Source organism: Eucyclogobius newberryi, unplaced genomic scaffold (genome assembly GCF_026437365.1).
Source record: "Eucyclogobius newberryi isolate DKJ021-1_F unplaced genomic scaffold, fEucNew1.0.hap1 SCAF_56, whole genome shotgun sequence".
In the NCBI taxonomy this organism is placed as follows: domain Eukaryota; kingdom Metazoa; phylum Chordata; class Actinopteri; order Gobiiformes; family Gobiidae; genus Eucyclogobius; species Eucyclogobius newberryi.
Window position 1 is genome coordinate 73,461 of NW_027316234.1, and position 21,880 is coordinate 95,340.

Consider the following 21,880-nt stretch of genomic DNA (forward strand, 5'->3'; position numbering starts at 1 on the left):
AGTACCTTCACGCCACTTGCTCGGTAAAAATTGGGATATCTCAATGAAAAACTTTTTTTTTTTTTTTTTTTTTTTTTTTACAGGTGAAAAAGTGTGAAAATGCTCACAGCACCTGGTATTCCCAGGCGGTCTCCCATCCAAGTACTAACCAGGCCCAACCCTGCTTGGCTTCCGAGATCAGACGAGATCGGGCTGGTCCAGGGTGGTATGGCCGTGAGCGAAATGTTCCAGGTCAAAACTCGTATAAATGGCTTTTTTTGCATCAAACACTGTCTTTTCGTGAAGAGTACCTTCACGCCACTTGCTCGGTCAAAATTGGGATATCTCAATGAAAAACTTCTTTTTTTTTTTTTTTTTTTTTTTGACAGGTGAAAAAGTGTGAAAATGCTCACAGCACCTGGTATTCCCAGGCGGTCTCCCATCCAAGTACTAACCAGGCCCAACCCTGCTTGGCTTCCGAGATCAGACGAGATCGGGCTGGTCCAGGGTGGTATGGCCGTGAGCGAAATGTTCCAGGTCAAAACTCGTATAAATGGCTTTTTTTGCATCAAACACTGTCTTTTCGTGAAGAGTACCTTCACGCCACTTGCTCGGTCAAAATTGGGATATCTCAATGAAAAACTTCTTTTTTTTTTTTTTTTTTTTTTTTTTACAGGTGAAAAAGTGTGAAAATGCTCACAGCACCTGGTATTCCCAGGCGGTCTCCCATCCAAGTACTAACCAGGCCCAACCCTGCTTGGCTTCCGAGATCAGACGAGATCGGGCTGGTCCAGGGTGGTATGGCCGTGAGCGAAATGTTCCAGGTCAAAACTCGTATAAATGGCTTTTTTTGCATCAAACACTGTCTTTTCGTGAAGAGTACCTTCACGCCACTTGCTCGGTAAAAATTGGGATATCTCAATGAAAAACTTTTTTTTTTTTTTTTTTTTTTTTTTTTACAGGTGAAAAAGTGTGAAAATGCTCACAGCACCTGGTATTCCCAGGCGGTCTCCCATCCAAGTACTAACCAGGCCCAACCCTGCTTGGCTTCCGAGATCAGACGAGATCGGGCTGGTCCAGGGTGGTATGGCCGTGAGCGAAATGTTCCAGGTCAAAACGGCCTTTTTTATATCAAACACTGTCTTTTCGTGAAGAGTACCTTCACGCCACTTGCTCGGTCAAAATTGGGATATCTCAATGAAAAACTTCTTTTTTTTTTTTTTTTTTTTTTGACAGGTGAAAAAGTGTGAAAATGCTCACAGCACCTGGTATTCCCAGGCGGTCTCCCATCCAAGTACTAACCAGGCCCAACCCTGCTTGGCTTCCGAGATCAGACGAGATCGGGCTGGTCCAGGGTGGTATGGCCGTGAGCGAAATGTTCCAGGTCAAAACTCGTATAAATGGCTTTTTTTGCATCAAACACTGTCTTTTCGTGAAGAGTACCTTCACGCCACTTGCTCGGTCAAAATTGGGATATCTCAATGAAAAACTTCTTTTTTTTTTTTTTTTTTTTTTTTTTGACAGGTGAAAAAGTGTGAAAATGCTCACAGCACCTGGTATTCCCAGGCGGTCTCCCATCCAAGTACTAACCAGGCCCAACCCTGCTTGGCTTCCGAGATCAGACGAGATCGGGCTGGTCCAGGGTGGTATGGCCGTGAGCGAAATGTTCCAGGTCAAAACGGCCTTTTTTATATCAAACACTGTCTTTTCGTGAAGAGTACCTTCACGCCACTTGCTCGGTCAAAATTGGGATATCTCAATGAAAAACTTCTTTTTTTTTTTTTTTTTTTTTTTTGACAGGTGAAAAAGTGTGAAAATGCTCACAGCACCTGGTATTCCCAGGCGGTCTCCCATCCAAGTACTAACCAGGCCCAACCCTGCTTGGCTTCCGAGATCAGACGAGATCGGGCTGGTCCAGGGTGGTATGGCCGTGAGCGAAATGTTCCAGGTCAAAACTCGTATAAATGGCTTTTTTTGCATCAAACACTGTCTTTTCGTGAAGAGTACCTTCACGCCACTTGCTCGGTAAAAATTGGGATATCTCAATGAAAAACTTTTTTTTTTTTTTTTTTTTTTTTTTTTACAGGTGAAAAAGTGTGAAAATGCTCACAGCACCTGGTATTCCCAGGCGGTCTCCCATCCAAGTACTAACCAGGCCCAACCCTGCTTGGCTTCCGAGATCAGACGAGATCGGGCTGGTCCAGGGTGGTATGGCCGTGAGCGAAATGTTCCAGGTCAAAACGGCCTTTTTTATATCAAACACTGTCTTTTCGTGAAGAGTACCTTCACGCCACTTGCTCGGTCAAAATTGGGATATCTCAATGAAAAACTTCTTTTTTTTTTTTTTTTTTTTTTTTGACAGGTGAAAAAGTGTGAAAATGCTCACAGCACCTGGTATTCCCAGGCGGTCTCCCATCCAAGTACTAACCAGGCCCAACCCTGCTTGGCTTCCGAGATCAGACGAGATCGGGCTGGTCCAGGGTGGTATGGCCGTGAGCGAAATGTTCCAGGTCAAAACTCGTATAAATGGCTTTTTTTGCATCAAACACTGTCTTTTCGTGAAGAGTACCTTCACGCCACTTGCTCGGTCAAAATTGGGATATCTCAATGAAAAACTTCTTTTTTTTTTTTTTTTTTTGACAGGTGAAAAAGTGTGAAAATGCTCACAGCACCTGGTATTCCCAGGCGGTCTCCCATCCAAGTACTAACCAGGCCCAACCCTGCTTGGCTTCCGAGATCAGACGAGATCGGGCTGGTCCAGGGTGGTATGGCCGTGAGCGAAATGTTCCAGGTCAAAACTCGTATAAATGGCTTTTTTTGCATCAAACACTGTCTTTTCGTGAAGAGTACCTTCACGCCACTTGCTCGGTCAAAATTGGGATATCTCAATGAAAAACTTCTTTTTTTTTTTTTTTTTTTTTTTGACAGGTGAAAAAGTGTGAAAATGCTCACAGCACCTGGTATTCCCAGGCGGTCTCCCATCCAAGTACTAACCAGGCCCAACCCTGCTTGGCTTCCGAGATCAGACGAGATCGGGCTGGTCCAGGGTGGTATGGCCGTGAGCGAAATGTTCCAGGTCAAAACTCGTATAAATGGCTTTTTTTGCATCAAACACTGTCTTTTCGTGAAGAGTACCTTCACGCCACTTGCTCGGTCAAAATTGGGATATCTCAATGAAAAACTTCTTTTTTTTTTTTTTTTTTTTTTTTTGACAGGTGAAAAAGTGTGAAAATGCTCACAGCACCTGGTATTCCCAGGCGGTCTCCCATCCAAGTACTAACCAGGCCCAACCCTGCTTGGCTTCCGAGATCAGACGAGATCGGGCTGGTCCAGGGTGGTATGGCCGTGAGCGAAATGTTCCAGGTCAAAACGGCCTTTTTTATATCAAACACTGTCTTTTCGTGAAGAGTACCTTCACGCCACTTGCTCGGTCAAAATTGGGATATCTCAATGAAAAACTTCTTTTTTTTTTTTTTTTTTTTTTTGACAGGTGAAAAAGTGTGAAAATGCTCACAGCACCTGGTATTCCCAGGCGGTCTCCCATCCAAGTACTAACCAGGCCCAACCCTGCTTGGCTTCCGAGATCAGACGAGATCGGGCTGGTCCAGGGTGGTATGGCCGTGAGCGAAATGTTCCAGGTCAAAACTCGTATAAATGGCTTTTTTTGCATCAAACACTGTCTTTTCGTGAAGAGTACCTTCACGCCACTTGCTCGGTCAAAATTGGGATATCTCAATGAAAAACTTCTTTTTTTTTTTTTTTTTTTTTTTTTTACAGGTGAAAAAGTGTGAAAATGCTCACAGCACCTGGTATTCCCAGGCGGTCTCCCATCCAAGTACTAACCAGGCCCAACCCTGCTTGGCTTCCGAGATCAGACGAGATCGGGCTGGTCCAGGGTGGTATGGCCGTGAGCGAAATGTTCCAGGTCAAAACTCGTATAAATGGCTTTTTTTGCATCAAACACTGTCTTTTCGTGAAGAGTACCTTCACGCCACTTGCTCGGTAAAAATTGGGATATCTCAATGAAAAACTTTTTTTTTTTTTTTTTTTTTTTTTTTTACAGGTGAAAAAGTGTGAAAATGCTCACAGCACCTGGTATTCCCAGGCGGTCTCCCATCCAAGTACTAACCAGGCCCAACCCTGCTTGGCTTCCGAGATCAGACGAGATCGGGCTGGTCCAGGGTGGTATGGCCGTGAGCGAAATGTTCCAGGTCAAAACTCGTATAAATGGCTTTTTTTGCATCAAACACTGTCTTTTCGTGAAGAGTACCTTCACGCCACTTGCTCGGTAAAAATTGGGATATCTCAATGAAAAACTTCTTTTTTTTTTTTTTTTTTTTTTTTTTGACAGGTGAAAAAGTGTGAAAATGCTCACAGCACCTGGTATTCCCAGGCGGTCTCCCATCCAAGTACTAACCAGGCCCAACCCTGCTTGGCTTCCGAGATCAGACGAGATCGGGCTGGTCCAGGGTGGTATGGCCGTGAGCGAAATGTTCCAGGTCAAAACTCGTATAAATGGCTTTTTTTGCATCAAACACTGTCTTTTCGTGAAGAGTACCTTCACGCCACTTGCTCGGTCAAAATTGGGATATCTCAATGAAAAACTTCTTTTTTTTTTTTTTTTTTTTTTTTTTACAGGTGAAAAAGTGTGAAAATGCTCACAGCACCTGGTATTCCCAGGCGGTCTCCCATCCAAGTACTAACCAGGCCCAACCCTGCTTGGCTTCCGAGATCAGACGAGATCGGGCTGGTCCAGGGTGGTATGGCCGTGAGCGAAATGTTCCAGGTCAAAACTCGTATAAATGGCTTTTTTTGCATCAAACACTGTCTTTTCGTGAAGAGTACCTTCACGCCACTTGCTCGGTCAAAATTGGGATATCTCAATGAAAAACTTCTTTTTTTTTTTTTTTTTTTGACAGGTGAAAAAGTGTGAAAATGCTCACAGCACCTGGTATTCCCAGGCGGTCTCCCATCCAAGTACTAACCAGGCCCAACCCTGCTTGGCTTCCGAGATCAGACGAGATCGGGCTGGTCCAGGGTGGTATGGCCGTGAGCGAAATGTTCCAGGTCAAAACTCGTATAAATGGCTTTTTTTGCATCAAACACTGTCTTTTCGTGAAGAGTACCTTCACGCCACTTGCTCGGTAAAAATTGGGATATCTCAATGAAAAACTTTTTTTTTTTTTTTTTTTTTTTTTTTTACAGGTGAAAAAGTGTGAAAATGCTCACAGCACCTGGTATTCCCAGGCGGTCTCCCATCCAAGTACTAACCAGGCCCAACCCTGCTTGGCTTCCGAGATCAGACGAGATCGGGCTGGTCCAGGGTGGTATGGCCGTGAGCGAAATGTTCCAGGTCAAAACTCGTATAAATGGCTTTTTTTGCATCAAACACTGTCTTTTCGTGAAGAGTACCTTCACGCCACTTGCTCGGTAAAAATTGGGATATCTCAATGAAAAACTTCTTTTTTTTTTTTTTTTTTTTTTTTTTGACAGGTGAAAAAGTGTGAAAATGCTCACAGCACCTGGTATTCCCAGGCGGTCTCCCATCCAAGTACTAACCAGGCCCAACCCTGCTTGGCTTCCGAGATCAGACGAGATCGGGCTGGTCCAGGGTGGTATGGCCGTGAGCGAAATGTTCCAGGTCAAAACGGCCTTTTTTATATCAAACACTGTCTTTTCGTGAAGAGTACCTTCACGCCACTTGCTCGGTCAAAATTGGGATATCTCAATGAAAAACTTCTTTTTTTTTTTTTTTTTTTTTTGACAGGTGAAAAAGTGTGAAAATGCTCACAGCACCTGGTATTCCCAGGCGGTCTCCCATCCAAGTACTAACCAGGCCCAACCCTGCTTGGCTTCCGAGATCAGACGAGATCGGGCTGGTCCAGGGTGGTATGGCCGTGAGCGAAATGTTCCAGGTCAAAACTCGTATAAATGGCTTTTTTTGCATCAAACACTGTCTTTTCGTGAAGAGTACCTTCACGCCACTTGCTCGGTCAAAATTGGGATATCTCAATGAAAAACTTCTTTTTTTTTTTTTTTTTTTTTTTTTTGACAGGTGAAAAAGTGTGAAAATGCTCACAGCACCTGGTATTCCCAGGCGGTCTCCCATCCAAGTACTAACCAGGCCCAACCCTGCTTGGCTTCCGAGATCAGACGAGATCGGGCTGGTCCAGGGTGGTATGGCCGTGAGCGAAATGTTCCAGGTCAAAACGGCCTTTTTTATATCAAACACTGTCTTTTCGTGAAGAGTACCTTCACGCCACTTGCTCGGTCAAAATTGGGATATCTCAATGAAAAACTTCTTTTTTTTTTTTTTTTTTTTTTTTGACAGGTGAAAAAGTGTGAAAATGCTCACAGCACCTGGTATTCCCAGGCGGTCTCCCATCCAAGTACTAACCAGGCCCAACCCTGCTTGGCTTCCGAGATCAGACGAGATCGGGCTGGTCCAGGGTGGTATGGCCGTGAGCGAAATGTTCCAGGTCAAAACTCGTATAAATGGCTTTTTTTGCATCAAACACTGTCTTTTCGTGAAGAGTACCTTCACGCCACTTGCTCGGTAAAAATTGGGATATCTCAATGAAAAACTTTTTTTTTTTTTTTTTTTTTTTTTTTTACAGGTGAAAAAGTGTGAAAATGCTCACAGCACCTGGTATTCCCAGGCGGTCTCCCATCCAAGTACTAACCAGGCCCAACCCTGCTTGGCTTCCGAGATCAGACGAGATCGGGCTGGTCCAGGGTGGTATGGCCGTGAGCGAAATGTTCCAGGTCAAAACGGCCTTTTTTATATCAAACACTGTCTTTTCGTGAAGAGTACCTTCACGCCACTTGCTCGGTCAAAATTGGGATATCTCAATGAAAAACTTCTTTTTTTTTTTTTTTTTTTTTTTTGACAGGTGAAAAAGTGTGAAAATGCTCACAGCACCTGGTATTCCCAGGCGGTCTCCCATCCAAGTACTAACCAGGCCCAACCCTGCTTGGCTTCCGAGATCAGACGAGATCGGGCTGGTCCAGGGTGGTATGGCCGTGAGCGAAATGTTCCAGGTCAAAACTCGTATAAATGGCTTTTTTTGCATCAAACACTGTCTTTTCGTGAAGAGTACCTTCACGCCACTTGCTCGGTCAAAATTGGGATATCTCAATGAAAAACTTCTTTTTTTTTTTTTTTTTTTGACAGGTGAAAAAGTGTGAAAATGCTCACAGCACCTGGTATTCCCAGGCGGTCTCCCATCCAAGTACTAACCAGGCCCAACCCTGCTTGGCTTCCGAGATCAGACGAGATCGGGCTGGTCCAGGGTGGTATGGCCGTGAGCGAAATGTTCCAGGTCAAAACTCGTATAAATGGCTTTTTTTGCATCAAACACTGTCTTTTCGTGAAGAGTACCTTCACGCCACTTGCTCGGTCAAAATTGGGATATCTCAATGAAAAACTTCTTTTTTTTTTTTTTTTTTTTTTTGACAGGTGAAAAAGTGTGAAAATGCTCACAGCACCTGGTATTCCCAGGCGGTCTCCCATCCAAGTACTAACCAGGCCCAACCCTGCTTGGCTTCCGAGATCAGACGAGATCGGGCTGGTCCAGGGTGGTATGGCCGTGAGCGAAATGTTCCAGGTCAAAACGGCCTTTTTTATATCAAACACTGTCTTTTCGTGAAGAGTACCTTCACGCCACTTGCTCGGTCAAAATTGGGATATCTCAATGAAAAACTTCTTTTTTTTTTTTTTTTTTTTTTTTGACAGGTGAAAAAGTGTGAAAATGCTCACAGCACCTGGTATTCCCAGGCGGTCTCCCATCCAAGTACTAACCAGGCCCAACCCTGCTTGGCTTCCGAGATCAGACGAGATCGGGCTGGTCCAGGGTGGTATGGCCGTGAGCGAAATGTTCCAGGTCAAAACTCGTATAAATGGCTTTTTTTGCATCAAACACTGTCTTTTCGTGAAGAGTACCTTCACGCCACTTGCTCGGTAAAAATTGGGATATCTCAATGAAAAACTTTTTTTTTTTTTTTTTTTTTTTTTTTTACAGGTGAAAAAGTGTGAAAATGCTCACAGCACCTGGTATTCCCAGGCGGTCTCCCATCCAAGTACTAACCAGGCCCAACCCTGCTTGGCTTCCGAGATCAGACGAGATCGGGCTGGTCCAGGGTGGTATGGCCGTGAGCGAAATGTTCCAGGTCAAAACGGCCTTTTTTATATCAAACACTGTCTTTTCGTGAAGAGTACCTTCACGCCACTTGCTCGGTCAAAATTGGGATATCTCAATGAAAAACTTCTTTTTTTTTTTTTTTTTTTTTTTTGACAGGTGAAAAAGTGTGAAAATGCTCACAGCACCTGGTATTCCCAGGCGGTCTCCCATCCAAGTACTAACCAGGCCCAACCCTGCTTGGCTTCCGAGATCAGACGAGATCGGGCTGGTCCAGGGTGGTATGGCCGTGAGCGAAATGTTCCAGGTCAAAACTCGTATAAATGGCTTTTTTTGCATCAAACACTGTCTTTTCGTGAAGAGTACCTTCACGCCACTTGCTCGGTCAAAATTGGGATATCTCAATGAAAAACTTCTTTTTTTTTTTTTTTTTTTGACAGGTGAAAAAGTGTGAAAATGCTCACAGCACCTGGTATTCCCAGGCGGTCTCCCATCCAAGTACTAACCAGGCCCAACCCTGCTTGGCTTCCGAGATCAGACGAGATCGGGCTGGTCCAGGGTGGTATGGCCGTGAGCGAAATGTTCCAGGTCAAAACTCGTATAAATGGCTTTTTTTGCATCAAACACTGTCTTTTCGTGAAGAGTACCTTCACGCCACTTGCTCGGTCAAAATTGGGATATCTCAATGAAAAACTTCTTTTTTTTTTTTTTTTTTTTTTTGACAGGTGAAAAAGTGTGAAAATGCTCACAGCACCTGGTATTCCCAGGCGGTCTCCCATCCAAGTACTAACCAGGCCCAACCCTGCTTGGCTTCCGAGATCAGACGAGATCGGGCTGGTCCAGGGTGGTATGGCCGTGAGCGAAATGTTCCAGGTCAAAACTCGTATAAATGGCTTTTTTTGCATCAAACACTGTCTTTTCGTGAAGAGTACCTTCACGCCACTTGCTCGGTCAAAATTGGGATATCTCAATGAAAAACTTCTTTTTTTTTTTTTTTTTTTTTTTTTTGACAGGTGAAAAAGTGTGAAAATGCTCACAGCACCTGGTATTCCCAGGCGGTCTCCCATCCAAGTACTAACCAGGCCCAACCCTGCTTGGCTTCCGAGATCAGACGAGATCGGGCTGGTCCAGGGTGGTATGGCCGTGAGCGAAATGTTCCAGGTCAAAACGGCCTTTTTTATATCAAACACTGTCTTTTCGTGAAGAGTACCTTCACGCCACTTGCTCGGTCAAAATTGGGATATCTCAATGAAAAACTTCTTTTTTTTTTTTTTTTTTTTTTTGACAGGTGAAAAAGTGTGAAAATGCTCACAGCACCTGGTATTCCCAGGCGGTCTCCCATCCAAGTACTAACCAGGCCCAACCCTGCTTGGCTTCCGAGATCAGACGAGATCGGGCTGGTCCAGGGTGGTATGGCCGTGAGCGAAATGTTCCAGGTCAAAACTCGTATAAATGGCTTTTTTTGCATCAAACACTGTCTTTTCGTGAAGAGTACCTTCACGCCACTTGCTCGGTAAAAATTGGGATATCTCAATGAAAAACTTTTTTTTTTTTTTTTTTTTTTACAGGTGAAAAAGTGTGAAAATGCTCACAGCACCTGGTATTCCCAGGCGGTCTCCCATCCAAGTACTAACCAGGCCCAACCCTGCTTGGCTTCCGAGATCAGACGAGATCGGGCTGGTCCAGGGTGGTATGGCCGTGAGCGAAATGTTCCAGGTCAAAACGGCCTTTTTTATATCAAACACTGTCTTTTCGTGAAGAGTACCTTCACGCCACTTGCTCGGTCAAAATTGGGATATCTCAATGAAAAACTTCTTTTTTTTTTTTTTTTTTTTTTTTGACAGGTGAAAAAGTGTGAAAATGCTCACAGCACCTGGTATTCCCAGGCGGTCTCCCATCCAAGTACTAACCAGGCCCAACCCTGCTTGGCTTCCGAGATCAGACGAGATCGGGCTGGTCTTTTTTTTTTTTTTTTTTATCTTTTATTATCAAAAACATCTTAAAACAAGTATTTACATATATTTACATGAATGTACAGACATACATGACACACAAGGGCAAGGGAATGGGATACACAAGGGCAAGGGGAGACGAGACAAAAAATTACAGAAAATCAAACACACAATCATTCTCGAAACATTCTTCAGTGATGGGGGGGTGATGCCGGGGTCAGAAGAGGATGTCCAGGTTTCCAGAGGGTGTGAGGTGGATCAGGGTGTTGTGGGGGACGAGGTGGGTGATGAACCGGTGCTCTGCTGCCATGTGGAGGTGTCGGAGGTGTGCGGCCAAGAGTCCTTTGAAGATGGGCCAGGGTGCTGCTGTTTTATTGTCACGGAGATGGATGTTCCTGTTGAGATATAATGTGTACCGGGCTATGGAGAGGGTTAGTCGGGCGAGATGGGTGTTGGCTCCAGAGCGACTCTGTCCGGGACCAAAGAGGAGGAGCCAGGGCTCCTGGTCGTCCCCTCCTAGGGCCGCCGGCGGTGGGAGCCTCCAGGACAGCCTCCGAGCGAGGAGGTCCTGCAGTCGGGACCAGAACGGGCGGACGGCCGGGCAGGTGTACAGCATGTGCTCCAGGGTCTCGGGGGGTCCGTGGCACACGGGGCAGTCCGCAGCGTAGCTGTCGGGAAGAAATGCGTGCAGTGCTGCGGATGTAAAGACGATCCTGTGTCTAAATCTGAAGTCAAAATGACCTACGTTATGTGGGGTGTACCAATTAAAGATGTTGGCCCAGATGGTTGCGATGGTGCGTGCGGGGAATGTTAATGACCATTTGTGTTCCGAGGCGGGACGCCCGAGCACTCCCGGCAACAACAACTGATACAGGATGCGGGTGGGTAGGTCTGTGAAAATCCTAAACCTCCCCGTGCTAACAAATACATTAAAATTCAACTTACCTGTCGTGCTCCCCATTTGGCCCAAAGTGCTTCCCCAATGCCTGACCAGATTCCTGTTAAAAATACTTACCATACCACTAATATACTTTCTCCTAAACACTTTACCTGCTAACCTAAAACACTTCCCTATGTAATCTACACTAAAATTACCTTTCACGTCAAATACCTTACCTACATATTCCAGCCCAGCCTCCTCCATCGCCCCACTGATCATGCACTCGCGCTTCCCGGGGGGAGCGGAGAGCAAGTCAGGGTTATGACGGAGGGGCATGTGCGCGAGACCCTCACCGCTGTCTGGAACCGCCACAGTCAGGGGCCTGAAAGTCCTCCACGCCTCCAAGAGTTCCCTCTCGAAGGGGGGGAGGCCCTCCAGGACCGAAACAGGGGGCAACAAACACAAATTATAAACACCAAACTTACCTAGACTATTAACAAACTCACCTATATAATCCTTCCATGGAGCATCTACCTCAACGTCTAGAAATTTCCGAATTGTTTTCAGCCTGAAGGCCTTCTTCCTTAACTCTAAATCTGCTAACTTTAAACCTCCCTGATCGTACTCACCTATCATAACCTTATGTGCAATAAAGCCCCTCTCACGATTCCACAAAAAGTGGTTTATCACTAACCTTAATTTGTTAGCATAGACCCCCGGCAGGCCGTACACGGAGAGTGCATGGTTCAACATGGACATGCACAAAGAATTTACAACTAAGACTTTACCTTTTAATGTCAGATTACGACGTCTCCAAAAATTCAAGCGCGCTGTAATTTTCTCGCACAAAGGCGACCAAAGTGCAGTACGACACGCCTCCTCGTCTCTGCCCAGGGGGACGCCGAGGACCTTGTAGGAGTCCCCCGCCTCCCGGAGCTGGACAGGGAGAGGAACAGGCGTGACGCTGCCGCAAAATTTAACCGTGGTTTTATCGAAATTGATTTTGGCCCCTGAAGCGAGGCCGTAAACATTGAGCACGTGGAGAGAGGCGTTCAGGCTCTCCACGTCTCGGAGGATCAGATTCGTGTCATCTGCGTACTGAAAAATTTTGACTTCCCTACCCGCAGGCGTGGTCAGTCCCCTCACCGCCGCGTCCGCCCTCAACATGGCCGCCAAAGGCTCAGCGGCGATGCTGTAGAGGAGCGACGAGAGGGGACAGCCCTGCCTGACTGATCTTTTTAAGGGGAAAGAGTCAGTTAGAAACCCGTTGACTTTGACCTTACTGACCGCAAAGGAATAGATGAGCTGTAGCCAATTAACAAACCGTTCGCCGAAACCTAACTTACCTAATACAGTCCAGAGGAACGAATGCTCAACTCTGTCGAACGCCTTGTTAAAGTCTACACTAACGTGAATACCACCGGTCGCGTGCATCTGCCGAAGGAGATATCTCAGAGACAAAACTGTGTCTGAGATGTCCCTCCCGGGGACGCTGTAGGCCTGCGAGGGGTGTATGACGGATCCAATCACACGCTTTAACCTACCTGCTAATACCTTTGCTAAAATTTTATAGTCTACGTTCAAAAGGCTAATGGGCCTGTAGTTGGCGAGGCTGCTCCTGTCGCCCTTCTTAAAAAGCAGAGTGACGACACTCATCGCAAAACCATCGCCAACTCTACTCTCACTCTCAAAATCCTGATATAATAGGAGTAGGATCGGAGCTAACCTGGAAGCGAAACGCTTGAAAAAACTCACAGGTTAGTCCGTCCTCTCCGGGGCTTTTCCCTGTATTTAAACTCTTGACTGCAGCCTCTATCTCCATGAGAGACAGAGGCGCGTCGCACAGCTCCCTATCCTCCCTGCTCAGTGTGCGCTCCAGAGCACCTACAGCCTGGTCTAAAGCCTGCTCTGCCACTCCGTCTGAACTAAAAAGCCTACTATAGAAATCCTGCGCTGTCTCTAAAACCTCACTTACCTCGGAAACAATCTTACCTGTCTTATCTATCAACTTATCTATGTGCATCTTTCCCTGTGTAACCTTCTCACAGCCGAAGAAGAACGCTGTCGAGCGTTCTCCTTCGACTGTGTGTCTGGCTTTTGCCCTCAAAATTGCACCCTGACACCTACTTACCTCCAGCTGCTCCAGCTCAGCGCGCACCACCAGGTACTCTGGATCCACAGGGCCAGTGGTGGAAGCTGCGCCCTGGTCCAGGACCTGCAGGCGCTGGCGGAGAGCGGTCTCCCTCCTGGTCGACAGCCACGCCTTGTGTTTGCTGTAATTGACACAGAGCTTTTTAATGCGTGTTTTTGCCGTCGGCCACCAATCGACCACGCTGTCGATCAGCTCCAGCTCCATGTCAAATACATCAAACAAAAAGTCCATTTTCCTACAAAAAGTTTCATCACCGAGGATGGAGCTGTTTAGGACCCACAGTCCTCCATTCCTCGGTGATGAAACTAACCCAAAATAAATATCTAAAGTGGAGTGATCACTCAAGCCTGACCACTTGTAGGAAGCACCACTGACTCTCTGTGCCAGGTCTGAGGAGGCAAAACAGAGGTCAATGCGGGACTGCTTCAGGACGCCCTGGACGACCTGCCGCCTGGAGAAATCCTTCAGGAAGGGGTGGACGAACCGCCACACCTCCGTCAGGTTCCTGCTGGCGGCTTCTTCCAACAGGGCTGTCCTGGCAGTGCTGTTTTTAAAAGAGTTGTTAATGCCGATGTCTGTCTTGCAAAGTGTTGTATTAAAGTCACCGATTATGATTGTATTGTCGTTCGCAAAGCGAAATATTTTTTTGAAGAATTGCCTCCTCAGACCATCATCGTTCGGGGCGTAGATGTTAATTAGTCTGAACTTCACTGTGTCCGTGAAGTCCAGGACCAGGAAGGAGCCCTCTGGGTCGGCGTGTACCAGGGTGGGTTGGCCTAAGACACCAGGCCTCACCACCGTGGCCACACCGCGCGAGCACGCCGTGCCCAGGGCCCAAAATACAGAGCCCACTCCCATGCTCCGCACTTGTTGCGCGTGGCTGACATCCCAGTGCGTTTCTTGGATGCAGAGCACGTCCCACTTGGAAAAGTGTAACGCGCTCTGCATCCGCACTGGGCTCCGCAGGCCGCCTGCGTTCCAAGAGGACAAGGAGAACGCCATTAAGAGGAGACCTTGGAGGATGTAACCCATCTTTTATTTAGACTTCTTTTTGGCGCCCGTCGCATCCGACTGCCACACTCTTTTTCTGACTTCACGGGTGGAGAAATCCATGAAGTCATCATTAAAAACAGTCTCGAGCTCACCTCGTGGGGCAGAGCTGCGTGTGGAGGATGGTGGGTTGATGGAGCTTTCTGCTGGCGCTTTTGAAGTGGTTGGAACGGAGGAGGCAGAGCCGCTCTCAGCAGCAGCGCCCTCTCCGTCTCCTGCCACCTGCTTCCTGCGTCTTGCCCCTTTCTTATCCTTCTTCTCCACCTGTCCCCTCTTACCACCGTCCGACTGGAGCTTGGGATCATCACCCAGCCCTGTGGTGATGTCCCCCCCTTTGGAGGTAAGATGCGGGGCCTGTCCCGCACCCATCCTCCTCCCGGGTTCAGCCTCTTCCTCCACGGGCTTAGGAGTTGGACCCTCACGAGTCCCCTCCCTCTGGTCAGGAGGAGCAGTTTGTCCTGCTCCCACCTTCCCAGACGCCAGCGCTGAGCCGAGCACCATCTCCAGTGCGACGGACGCCTCCTCGTCTGAGGAGTCAGAGGAGCAAGAGGAGCCAGACACCTCTGGCTCCCCTGACTCCTCCACAGCCTCCTCCTCCAAAAACTCCTCTACTTCGGAGAGAGCAGTTGCGGGCACGTTCTGGGCCACGTCACTGCTCTCTCCTCCAATGGCGTCCTCCCTGTCCTCCCCTCTGTCCTCCCCTCTGTCCTCCTCTCTGTCACCCGCACCACACGGACATAAGTGGCGGAACATGCGGCACTCTCTGCACTTCGGGGCCCGCTGCGCGACGCACTCGCGCGCGTAATGCCCCTGGCTCCCGCAGTTGCGGCACAGAAAGTCAGGGCACTCCCTCAGAATATGGCCAGGCTGGAGACACCCCCTACACACCCGCACCTGCCTGTCGTGTATTACCCTGAAGTACTCGGGGCCCCCCGCGGTGTCAAACCTGACAGAATACGGTAAGGACTGCACCGTGTCCGTGAACCTTACCCGTACAAACCTGGTGCCGTCCGCCACGTTCGTCCCCGGCCACATTCTCCTCCTCACCTCGGAGACCGCAGAGACCCCCCAGGCGTAGAGCTTGGCCAGGATCTCCTCGTCCTCGATATAAGCCGGCAGCCCCATGAAGGACACGACCAGCTCATCCACCGAGATGTCACGGGCGTGAACCCTGACTCCTCCAATGCAGTACCCGTCCAGGAGCCGCTCCTTCGCTTTAGTGGTACTGACGGTTACTTCATATTTGTCCTTCGAGATGAGTCTGCACGCTACTATGGAGCCGCACACCTCCTGAGTCGATTTCAAAAAAGCTAGTGGCGTGATTTGTGCTCCCTCCGTCAACTCCAACACCACAGTGAGTTCTTTCATAAATTTCATTCTTCTTTCTTCGTTCTTTCTATTATTTACAGATTCTTTCAAACTTTGTCTTGCCTTTGTCGTGTCCATTCCAGTGTCCGATGCCGTGTTGTCCGTCCTTTGAGCCATGCTCACAAAAAACAAAAAATCCACCTCCCAGTAAGTTTACTGGGAGGGGAACAAACAAAAGAACTGAAAAAAGTAAATGAAAATGACCAAAATAACGATTAAAAACTCAAAAAAAACTCCCAAACCTCCAGCTCCAGACCATGCAGCACACCACAAATTGCACGCACCTGCACTCCTTAAAGTATAGACTTCCCTGCCCTCCGGCGAGGGGAAGCCCCCGTTTCAAGACTGCTGCTGCTCCCTTTTTTCCCATGAAGGACGAGACTTAGACTGCAATTGTTCCTTGAACATGGAGGAATAGTCTTATACTGCCGAGGCTGTCGCCATTCCCTTTCCCCATGGAGGACCAGTATTGCGCTGTTGCTTTTCCTTTCTCATGGAAGAACAGTCTGACACAGCCCAGTTCTCACCTGGAGTTACCAGTTCTCGCCATATACAACCAGGGAGGACCAGTTTTACGTGCTGCTGTTCCTTGCATCATGGAGGGATAGTCTTAGACTGCCAGACCGTCGCTGCTGTTCCCTTTGTTCCCATGGAGTACCAGTCTTAGACCGCTACTGTTCCTGATCATGGAGGAATAGTCTTAGACTGCCGAGGCTGTTGCTATTCCCTTTGTTCCCATGGAGGACCAGTATTTGTGCTGTTGCTGTTCCTGATCATGGAGGAACAGTCTTAGGCTGCCGAGGCTGTTGCTATCCCCTTTGTTCCCATGGAAAGGACAAGTCTTAGGCTCTACTGTTCCTGTGTGTAATGGGGGTAGTTTTGCTCACAGCACCTGGTATTTCAAGGAGGTCTCCCATCCAAGTACTAACCAGGCCCAGCCCAGCTTAGCTTCCGAGATCAGACGAGATCGGGCGGGTCCAGGGTGGTATGGCCGTGAGCGAAATGTTCCAGGTCAAAACTCGTATAAATGGCTTTTTTTGCATCAAACACTGTCTTTTCGTGAAGAGTACCTTCACGCCACTTGCTCGGTAAAAATTGGGATATCTCAATGAAAAACTTCTTTTTTTTTTTTTTTTTTTTTTTTTTGACAGGTGAAAAAGTGTGAAAATGCTCACAGCACCTGGTATTCCCAGGCGGTCTCCCATCCAAGTACTAACCAGGCCCAACCCTGCTTGGCTTCCGAGATCAGACGAGATCGGGCTGGTCCAGGGTGGTATGGCCGTGAGCGAAATGTTCCAGGTCAAAACTCGTATAAATGGCTTTTTTTGCATCAAACACTGTCTTTTCGTGAAGAGTACCTTCACGCCACTTGCTCGGTAAAAATTGGGATATCTCAATGAAAAACTTCTTTTTTTTTTTTTTTTTTTTTTTTTTTACAGGTGAAAAAGTGTGAAAATGCTCACAGCACCTGGTATTCCCAGGCGGTCTCCCATCCAAGTACTAACCAGGCCCAACCCTGCTTGGCTTCCGAGATCAGACGAGATCGGGCTGGTCCAGGGTGGTATGGCCGTGAGCGAAATGTTCCAGGTCAAAACTCGTATAAATGGCTTTTTTTGCATCAAACACTGTCTTTTCGTGAAGAGTACCTTCACGCCACTTGCTCGGTAAAAATTGGGATATCTCAATGAAAAACTTCTTTTTTTTTTTTTTTTTTTTACAGGTGAAAAAGTGTGAAAATGCTCACAGCACCTGGTATTCCCAGGCGGTCTCCCATCCAAGTACTAACCAGGCCCAACCCTGCTTGGCTTCCGAGATCAGACGAGATCGGGCTGGTCCAGGGTGGTATGGCCGTGAGCGAAATGTTCCAGGTCAAAACTCGTATAAATGGCTTTTTTTGCATCAAACACTGTCTTTTCGTGAAGAGTACCTTCACGCCACTTGCTCGGTCAAAATTGGGATATCTCAATGAAAAACTTCTTTTTTTTTTTTTTTTTTTTTTTTTTGACAGGTGAAAAAGTGTGAAAATGCTCACAGCACCTGGTATTCCCAGGCGGTCTCCCATCCAAGTACTAACCAGGCCCAACCCTGCTTGGCTTCCGAGATCAGACGAGATCGGGCTGGTCCAGGGTGGTATGGCCGTGAGCGAAATGTTCCAGGTCAAAACTCGTATAAATGGCTTTTTTTGCATCAAACACTGTCTTTTCGTGAAGAGTACCTTCACGCCACTTGCTCGGTCAAAATTGGGATATCTCAATGAAAAACTTCTTTTTTTTTTTTTTTTTTTGACAGGTGAAAAAGTGTGAAAATGCTCACAGCACCTGGTATTCCCAGGCGGTCTCCCATCCAAGTACTAACCAGGCCCAACCCTGCTTGGCTTCCGAGATCAGACGAGATCGGGCTGGTCCAGGGTGGTATGGCCGTGAGCGAAATGTTCCAGGTCAAAACTCGTATAAATGGCTTTTTTTGCATCAAACACTGTCTTTTCGTGAAGAGTACCTTCACGCCACTTGCTCGGTCAAAATTGGGATATCTCAATGAAAAACTTCTTTTTTTTTTTTTTTTTTTGACAGGTGAAAAAGTGTGAAAATGCTCACAGCACCTGGTATTCCCAGGCGGTCTCCCATCCAAGTACTAACCAGGCCCAACCCTGCTTGGCTTCCGAGATCAGACGAGATCGGGCTGGTCCAGGGTGGTATGGCCGTGAGCGAAATGTTCCAGGTCAAAACTCGTATAAATGGCTTTTTTTGCATCAAACACTGTCTTTTCGTGAAGAGTACCTTCACGCCACTTGCTCGGTAAAAATTGGGATATCTCAATGAAAAACTTCTTTTTTTTTTTTTTTTTTTTACAGGTGAAAAAGTGTGAAAATGCTCACAGCACCTGGTATTCCCAGGCGGTCTCCCATCCAAGTACTAACCAGGCCCAACCCTGCTTGGCTTCCGAGATCAGACGAGATCGGGCTGGTCCAGGGTGGTATGGCCGTGAGCGAAATGTTCCAGGTCAAAACTCGTATAAATGGCTTTTTTTGCATCAAACACTGTCTTTTCGTGAAGAGTACCTTCACGCCACTTGCTCGGTCAAAATTGGGATATCTCAATGAAAAACTTCTTTTTTTTTTTTTTTTTTTGACAGGTGAAAAAGTGTGAAAATGCTCACAGCACCTGGTATTCCCAGGCGGTCTCCCATCCAAGTACTAACCAGGCCCAACCCTGCTTGGCTTCCGAGATCAGACGAGATCGGGCCCGTCTTTTTTTTTTTTTTTTATCTTTTATTATCAAAAACATCTTAAAACAAGTATTTACATATATTTACATGAATGTACAGACATACATGACACACAAGGGCAAGGGAATGGGATACACAAGGGCAAGGGGAGACGAGACAAAAAATTACAGAAAATCAAACACACAATCATTCTCGAAACATTCTTCAGTGATGGGGGTGATGCCGGGGTCAGAAGAGGATGTCCAGGTTTCCAGAGGGTGTGAGGTGGATCAGGGTGTTGTGGGGGACGAGGTGGGTGATGAACCGGTGCTCTGCTGCCATGTGGAGGTGTCGGAGGTGTGCGGCCAAGAGTCCTTTGAAGATGGGCCAGGGTGCTGCTGTTTTATTGTCACGGAGATGGATGTTCCTGTTGAGATATAATGTGTACCGGGCTATGGAGAGGGTTAGTCGGGCGAGATGGGTGTTGGCTCCAGAGCGACTCTGTCCGGGACCAAAGAGGAGGAGCCAGGGCTCCTGGTCGTCCCCTCCTAGGGCCGCCGGCGGTGGGAGCCTCCAGGACAGCCTCCGAGCGAGGAGGTCCTGCAGTCGGGACCAGAACGGGCGGACGGCCGGGCAGGTGTACAGCATGTGCTCCAGGGTCTCGGGGGGTCCGTGGCACACGGGGCAGTCCGCAGCGTAGCTGTCGGGAAGAAATGCGTGCAGTGCTGCGGATGTAAAGACGATCCTGTGTCTAAATCTGAAGTCAAAATGACCTACGTTATGTGGGGTGTACCAATTAAAGATGTTGGCCCAGATGGTTGCGATGGTGCGTGCGGGGAATGTTAATGACCATTTGTGTTCCGAGGCGGGACGCCCGAGCACTCCCGGCAACAACAACTGATACAGGATGCGGGTGGGTAGGTCTGTGAAAATCCTAAACCTCCCCGTGCTAACAAATACATTAAAATTCAACTTACCTGTCGTGCTCCCCATTTGGCCCAAAGTGCTTCCCCAATGCCTGACCAGATTCCTGTTAAAAATACTTACCATACCACTAATATACTTTTTCCTAAACACTTTACCTGCTAACCTAAAACACTTCCCTATGTAATCTACACTAAAATTACCTTTCACGTCAAATACCTTACCTACATATTCCAGCCCAGCCTCCTCCATCGCCCCACTGATCATGCACTCGCGCTTCCCGGGGGGAGCGGAGAGCAAGTCAGGGTTATGACGGAGGGGCATGTGCGCGAGACCCTCACCGCTGTCTGGAACCGCCACAGTCAGGGGCCTGAAAGTCCTCCACGCCTCCAAGAGTTCCCTCTCGAAGGGGGGGAGGCCCTCCAGGACCGAAACAGGGGGCAACAAACACAAATTAAAAACACCAAACTTACCTAGACTATTAACAAACTCACCTATATAATCCTTCCATGGAGCATCTACCTCAACGTCTAGAAATTTCCGAATTGTTTTCAGCCTGAAGGCCTTCTTCCTTAACTCTAAATCTGCTAACTTTAAACCTCCCTGATCGTACTCACCTATCATAACCTTATGTGCAATAAAGCCCCTCTCACGATTCCACAAAAAGTGGTTTATCACTAACCTTAATTTGTTAGCATAGACCCCCGGCAGGCCGTACACGGAGAGTGCATGGTTCAACATGGACATGCACAAAGAATTTACAACTAAGACTTTACCTTTTAATGTCAGATTACGACGTCTCCAAAAATTCAAGCGCGCTGTAATTTTCTCGCACAAAGGCGACCAAAGTGCAGTACGACACGCCTCCTCGTCTCTGCCCAGGGGGACGCCGAGGACCTTGTAGGAGTCCCCCGCCTCCCGGAGCTGGACAGGGAGAGGAACAGGCGTGACGCTGCCGCAAAATTTAACCGTGGTTTTATCGAAATTGATTTTGGCCCCTGAAGCGAGGCCGTAAACATTGAGCACGTGGAGAGAGGCGTTCAGGCTCTCCACGTCTCGGAGGATCAGATTCGTGTCATCTGCGTACTGAAAAATTTTGACTTCCCTACCCGCAGGCGTGGTCAGTCCCCTCACCGCCGCGTCCGCCCTCAACATGGCCGCCAAAGGCTCAGCGGCGATGCTGTAGAGGAGCGACGAGAGGGGACAGCCCTGCCTGACTGATCTTTTTAAGGGGAAAGAGTCAGTTAGAAACCCGTTGACTTTGACCTTACTGACCGCAAAGGAATAGATGAGCTGTAGCCAATTAACAAACCGTTCGCCGAAACCTAACTTACCTAATACAGTCCAGAGGAACGAATGCTCAACTCTGTCGAACGCCTTGTTAAAGTCTACACTAACGTGAATACCACCGGTCGCGTGCATCTGCCGAAGGAGATATCTCAGAGACAAAACTGTGTCTGAGATGTCCCTCCCGGGGACGCTGTAGGCCTGCGAGGGGTGTATGACGGATCCAATCACACGCTTTAACCTACCTGCTAATACCTTTGCTAAAATTTTATAGTCTACGTTCAAAAGGCTAATGGGCCTGTAGTTGGCGAGGCTGCTCCTGTCGCCCTTCTTAAAAAGCAGAGTGACGACACTCATCGCAAAACCATCGCCAACTCTACTCTCACTCTCAAAATCCTGATATAATAGGAGTAGGATCGGAGCTAACCTGGAAGCGAAACGCTTGAAAAACTCACAGGTTAGTCCGTCCTCTCCGGGGCTTTTCCCTGTATTTAAACTCTTGACTGCAGCCTCTATCTCCATGAGAGACAGAGGCGCGTCGCACAGCTCCCTATCCTCCCTGCTCAGTGTGCGCTCCAGAGCACCTACAGCCTGGTCTAAAGCCTGCTCTGCCACTCCGTCTGAACTAAAAAGCCTACTATAGAAATCCTGCGCTGTCTCTAAAACCTCACTTACCTCGGAAACAATCTTACCTGTCTTATCTATCAACTTATCTATGTGCATCTTTCCCTGTGTAACCTTCTCACAGCCGAAGAAGAACGCTGTCGAGCGTTCTCCTTCGACTGTGTGTCTGGCTTTTGCCCTCAAAATTGCACCCTGACACCTACTTACCTCCAGCTGCTCCAGCTCAGCGCGCACCACCAGGTACTCTGGATCCACAGGGCCAGTGGTGGAAGCTGCGCCCTGGTCCAGGACCTGCAGGCGCTGGCGGAGAGCGGTCTCCCTC

The 21,880-nt window shown here is 47.8% G+C and overlaps 43 non-coding genes across 43 annotated transcripts; all 43 read right to left on the reverse strand.

Annotated features, from left to right (window-relative positions):
- Positions 1 to 100: 100 nt before the first annotated feature.
- LOC140345376 (5S ribosomal RNA) lies at positions 101 to 219 on the reverse strand. The gene has a single exon (XR_011923871.1). It is a non-coding gene; the product is annotated as a 5S ribosomal RNA (ribosomal RNA).
- A 166-nt stretch (positions 220 to 385) lies between these two features.
- On the reverse strand, positions 386 to 504 carry LOC140345388 (5S ribosomal RNA). Its single transcript, XR_011923872.1, has one exon. It is a non-coding gene; the product is annotated as a 5S ribosomal RNA (ribosomal RNA).
- A 168-nt stretch (positions 505 to 672) lies between these two features.
- On the reverse strand, positions 673 to 791 carry LOC140345400 (5S ribosomal RNA). Its single transcript, XR_011923873.1, has one exon. It is a non-coding gene; the product is annotated as a 5S ribosomal RNA (ribosomal RNA).
- Positions 792 to 958: 167 nt separating this feature from the next.
- Positions 959 to 1,077, reverse strand: LOC140345412 (5S ribosomal RNA). The gene has a single exon (XR_011923874.1). It is a non-coding gene; the product is annotated as a 5S ribosomal RNA (ribosomal RNA).
- Positions 1,078 to 1,232: 155 nt separating this feature from the next.
- On the reverse strand, positions 1,233 to 1,351 carry LOC140345424 (5S ribosomal RNA). The gene has a single exon (XR_011923875.1). It is a non-coding gene; the product is annotated as a 5S ribosomal RNA (ribosomal RNA).
- A 169-nt stretch (positions 1,352 to 1,520) lies between these two features.
- On the reverse strand, positions 1,521 to 1,639 carry LOC140345437 (5S ribosomal RNA). Its single transcript, XR_011923877.1, has one exon. It is a non-coding gene; the product is annotated as a 5S ribosomal RNA (ribosomal RNA).
- Positions 1,640 to 1,796: 157 nt separating this feature from the next.
- LOC140345449 (5S ribosomal RNA) lies at positions 1,797 to 1,915 on the reverse strand. The gene has a single exon (XR_011923878.1). It is a non-coding gene; the product is annotated as a 5S ribosomal RNA (ribosomal RNA).
- A 167-nt stretch (positions 1,916 to 2,082) lies between these two features.
- LOC140345460 (5S ribosomal RNA) lies at positions 2,083 to 2,201 on the reverse strand. The gene has a single exon (XR_011923879.1). It is a non-coding gene; the product is annotated as a 5S ribosomal RNA (ribosomal RNA).
- A 157-nt stretch (positions 2,202 to 2,358) lies between these two features.
- On the reverse strand, positions 2,359 to 2,477 carry LOC140345472 (5S ribosomal RNA). The gene has a single exon (XR_011923880.1). It is a non-coding gene; the product is annotated as a 5S ribosomal RNA (ribosomal RNA).
- A 162-nt stretch (positions 2,478 to 2,639) lies between these two features.
- Positions 2,640 to 2,758, reverse strand: LOC140345484 (5S ribosomal RNA). Its single transcript, XR_011923881.1, has one exon. It is a non-coding gene; the product is annotated as a 5S ribosomal RNA (ribosomal RNA).
- A 166-nt stretch (positions 2,759 to 2,924) lies between these two features.
- Positions 2,925 to 3,043, reverse strand: LOC140345496 (5S ribosomal RNA). Its single transcript, XR_011923882.1, has one exon. It is a non-coding gene; the product is annotated as a 5S ribosomal RNA (ribosomal RNA).
- A 168-nt stretch (positions 3,044 to 3,211) lies between these two features.
- On the reverse strand, positions 3,212 to 3,330 carry LOC140345507 (5S ribosomal RNA). The gene has a single exon (XR_011923883.1). It is a non-coding gene; the product is annotated as a 5S ribosomal RNA (ribosomal RNA).
- Positions 3,331 to 3,486: 156 nt separating this feature from the next.
- On the reverse strand, positions 3,487 to 3,605 carry LOC140345519 (5S ribosomal RNA). Its single transcript, XR_011923884.1, has one exon. It is a non-coding gene; the product is annotated as a 5S ribosomal RNA (ribosomal RNA).
- A 168-nt stretch (positions 3,606 to 3,773) lies between these two features.
- On the reverse strand, positions 3,774 to 3,892 carry LOC140345531 (5S ribosomal RNA). The gene has a single exon (XR_011923885.1). It is a non-coding gene; the product is annotated as a 5S ribosomal RNA (ribosomal RNA).
- Positions 3,893 to 4,059: 167 nt separating this feature from the next.
- LOC140345543 (5S ribosomal RNA) lies at positions 4,060 to 4,178 on the reverse strand. Its single transcript, XR_011923886.1, has one exon. It is a non-coding gene; the product is annotated as a 5S ribosomal RNA (ribosomal RNA).
- A 169-nt stretch (positions 4,179 to 4,347) lies between these two features.
- LOC140345555 (5S ribosomal RNA) lies at positions 4,348 to 4,466 on the reverse strand. The gene has a single exon (XR_011923888.1). It is a non-coding gene; the product is annotated as a 5S ribosomal RNA (ribosomal RNA).
- A 168-nt stretch (positions 4,467 to 4,634) lies between these two features.
- LOC140345567 (5S ribosomal RNA) lies at positions 4,635 to 4,753 on the reverse strand. The gene has a single exon (XR_011923889.1). It is a non-coding gene; the product is annotated as a 5S ribosomal RNA (ribosomal RNA).
- Positions 4,754 to 4,915: 162 nt separating this feature from the next.
- Positions 4,916 to 5,034, reverse strand: LOC140345579 (5S ribosomal RNA). The gene has a single exon (XR_011923890.1). It is a non-coding gene; the product is annotated as a 5S ribosomal RNA (ribosomal RNA).
- A 167-nt stretch (positions 5,035 to 5,201) lies between these two features.
- Positions 5,202 to 5,320, reverse strand: LOC140345590 (5S ribosomal RNA). The gene has a single exon (XR_011923891.1). It is a non-coding gene; the product is annotated as a 5S ribosomal RNA (ribosomal RNA).
- A 169-nt stretch (positions 5,321 to 5,489) lies between these two features.
- LOC140345601 (5S ribosomal RNA) lies at positions 5,490 to 5,608 on the reverse strand. Its single transcript, XR_011923892.1, has one exon. It is a non-coding gene; the product is annotated as a 5S ribosomal RNA (ribosomal RNA).
- A 155-nt stretch (positions 5,609 to 5,763) lies between these two features.
- On the reverse strand, positions 5,764 to 5,882 carry LOC140345603 (5S ribosomal RNA). The gene has a single exon (XR_011923893.1). It is a non-coding gene; the product is annotated as a 5S ribosomal RNA (ribosomal RNA).
- Positions 5,883 to 6,051: 169 nt separating this feature from the next.
- LOC140345606 (5S ribosomal RNA) lies at positions 6,052 to 6,170 on the reverse strand. Its single transcript, XR_011923895.1, has one exon. It is a non-coding gene; the product is annotated as a 5S ribosomal RNA (ribosomal RNA).
- Positions 6,171 to 6,327: 157 nt separating this feature from the next.
- LOC140345614 (5S ribosomal RNA) lies at positions 6,328 to 6,446 on the reverse strand. Its single transcript, XR_011923900.1, has one exon. It is a non-coding gene; the product is annotated as a 5S ribosomal RNA (ribosomal RNA).
- Positions 6,447 to 6,613: 167 nt separating this feature from the next.
- LOC140345615 (5S ribosomal RNA) lies at positions 6,614 to 6,732 on the reverse strand. Its single transcript, XR_011923901.1, has one exon. It is a non-coding gene; the product is annotated as a 5S ribosomal RNA (ribosomal RNA).
- A 157-nt stretch (positions 6,733 to 6,889) lies between these two features.
- LOC140345616 (5S ribosomal RNA) lies at positions 6,890 to 7,008 on the reverse strand. Its single transcript, XR_011923902.1, has one exon. It is a non-coding gene; the product is annotated as a 5S ribosomal RNA (ribosomal RNA).
- A 162-nt stretch (positions 7,009 to 7,170) lies between these two features.
- LOC140345618 (5S ribosomal RNA) lies at positions 7,171 to 7,289 on the reverse strand. Its single transcript, XR_011923904.1, has one exon. It is a non-coding gene; the product is annotated as a 5S ribosomal RNA (ribosomal RNA).
- Positions 7,290 to 7,455: 166 nt separating this feature from the next.
- Positions 7,456 to 7,574, reverse strand: LOC140345619 (5S ribosomal RNA). The gene has a single exon (XR_011923905.1). It is a non-coding gene; the product is annotated as a 5S ribosomal RNA (ribosomal RNA).
- Positions 7,575 to 7,731: 157 nt separating this feature from the next.
- Positions 7,732 to 7,850, reverse strand: LOC140345620 (5S ribosomal RNA). The gene has a single exon (XR_011923906.1). It is a non-coding gene; the product is annotated as a 5S ribosomal RNA (ribosomal RNA).
- Positions 7,851 to 8,017: 167 nt separating this feature from the next.
- Positions 8,018 to 8,136, reverse strand: LOC140345622 (5S ribosomal RNA). Its single transcript, XR_011923907.1, has one exon. It is a non-coding gene; the product is annotated as a 5S ribosomal RNA (ribosomal RNA).
- A 157-nt stretch (positions 8,137 to 8,293) lies between these two features.
- On the reverse strand, positions 8,294 to 8,412 carry LOC140345623 (5S ribosomal RNA). The gene has a single exon (XR_011923908.1). It is a non-coding gene; the product is annotated as a 5S ribosomal RNA (ribosomal RNA).
- A 162-nt stretch (positions 8,413 to 8,574) lies between these two features.
- Positions 8,575 to 8,693, reverse strand: LOC140345625 (5S ribosomal RNA). Its single transcript, XR_011923910.1, has one exon. It is a non-coding gene; the product is annotated as a 5S ribosomal RNA (ribosomal RNA).
- Positions 8,694 to 8,859: 166 nt separating this feature from the next.
- On the reverse strand, positions 8,860 to 8,978 carry LOC140345626 (5S ribosomal RNA). Its single transcript, XR_011923911.1, has one exon. It is a non-coding gene; the product is annotated as a 5S ribosomal RNA (ribosomal RNA).
- Positions 8,979 to 9,147: 169 nt separating this feature from the next.
- On the reverse strand, positions 9,148 to 9,266 carry LOC140345627 (5S ribosomal RNA). The gene has a single exon (XR_011923912.1). It is a non-coding gene; the product is annotated as a 5S ribosomal RNA (ribosomal RNA).
- A 156-nt stretch (positions 9,267 to 9,422) lies between these two features.
- Positions 9,423 to 9,541, reverse strand: LOC140345628 (5S ribosomal RNA). The gene has a single exon (XR_011923913.1). It is a non-coding gene; the product is annotated as a 5S ribosomal RNA (ribosomal RNA).
- Positions 9,542 to 9,702: 161 nt separating this feature from the next.
- On the reverse strand, positions 9,703 to 9,821 carry LOC140345629 (5S ribosomal RNA). Its single transcript, XR_011923914.1, has one exon. It is a non-coding gene; the product is annotated as a 5S ribosomal RNA (ribosomal RNA).
- Positions 9,822 to 16,399: 6,578 nt separating this feature from the next.
- On the reverse strand, positions 16,400 to 16,518 carry LOC140384028 (5S ribosomal RNA). The gene has a single exon (XR_011932727.1). It is a non-coding gene; the product is annotated as a 5S ribosomal RNA (ribosomal RNA).
- Positions 16,519 to 16,687: 169 nt separating this feature from the next.
- Positions 16,688 to 16,806, reverse strand: LOC140345631 (5S ribosomal RNA). The gene has a single exon (XR_011923916.1). It is a non-coding gene; the product is annotated as a 5S ribosomal RNA (ribosomal RNA).
- Positions 16,807 to 16,975: 169 nt separating this feature from the next.
- LOC140345632 (5S ribosomal RNA) lies at positions 16,976 to 17,094 on the reverse strand. The gene has a single exon (XR_011923917.1). It is a non-coding gene; the product is annotated as a 5S ribosomal RNA (ribosomal RNA).
- Positions 17,095 to 17,256: 162 nt separating this feature from the next.
- Positions 17,257 to 17,375, reverse strand: LOC140345633 (5S ribosomal RNA). The gene has a single exon (XR_011923918.1). It is a non-coding gene; the product is annotated as a 5S ribosomal RNA (ribosomal RNA).
- Positions 17,376 to 17,544: 169 nt separating this feature from the next.
- Positions 17,545 to 17,663, reverse strand: LOC140345634 (5S ribosomal RNA). The gene has a single exon (XR_011923919.1). It is a non-coding gene; the product is annotated as a 5S ribosomal RNA (ribosomal RNA).
- Positions 17,664 to 17,825: 162 nt separating this feature from the next.
- On the reverse strand, positions 17,826 to 17,944 carry LOC140345635 (5S ribosomal RNA). The gene has a single exon (XR_011923920.1). It is a non-coding gene; the product is annotated as a 5S ribosomal RNA (ribosomal RNA).
- A 162-nt stretch (positions 17,945 to 18,106) lies between these two features.
- LOC140345636 (5S ribosomal RNA) lies at positions 18,107 to 18,225 on the reverse strand. The gene has a single exon (XR_011923921.1). It is a non-coding gene; the product is annotated as a 5S ribosomal RNA (ribosomal RNA).
- A 162-nt stretch (positions 18,226 to 18,387) lies between these two features.
- LOC140345638 (5S ribosomal RNA) lies at positions 18,388 to 18,506 on the reverse strand. The gene has a single exon (XR_011923922.1). It is a non-coding gene; the product is annotated as a 5S ribosomal RNA (ribosomal RNA).
- Between the last annotated feature and the right edge of the window lie 3,374 nt (positions 18,507 to 21,880).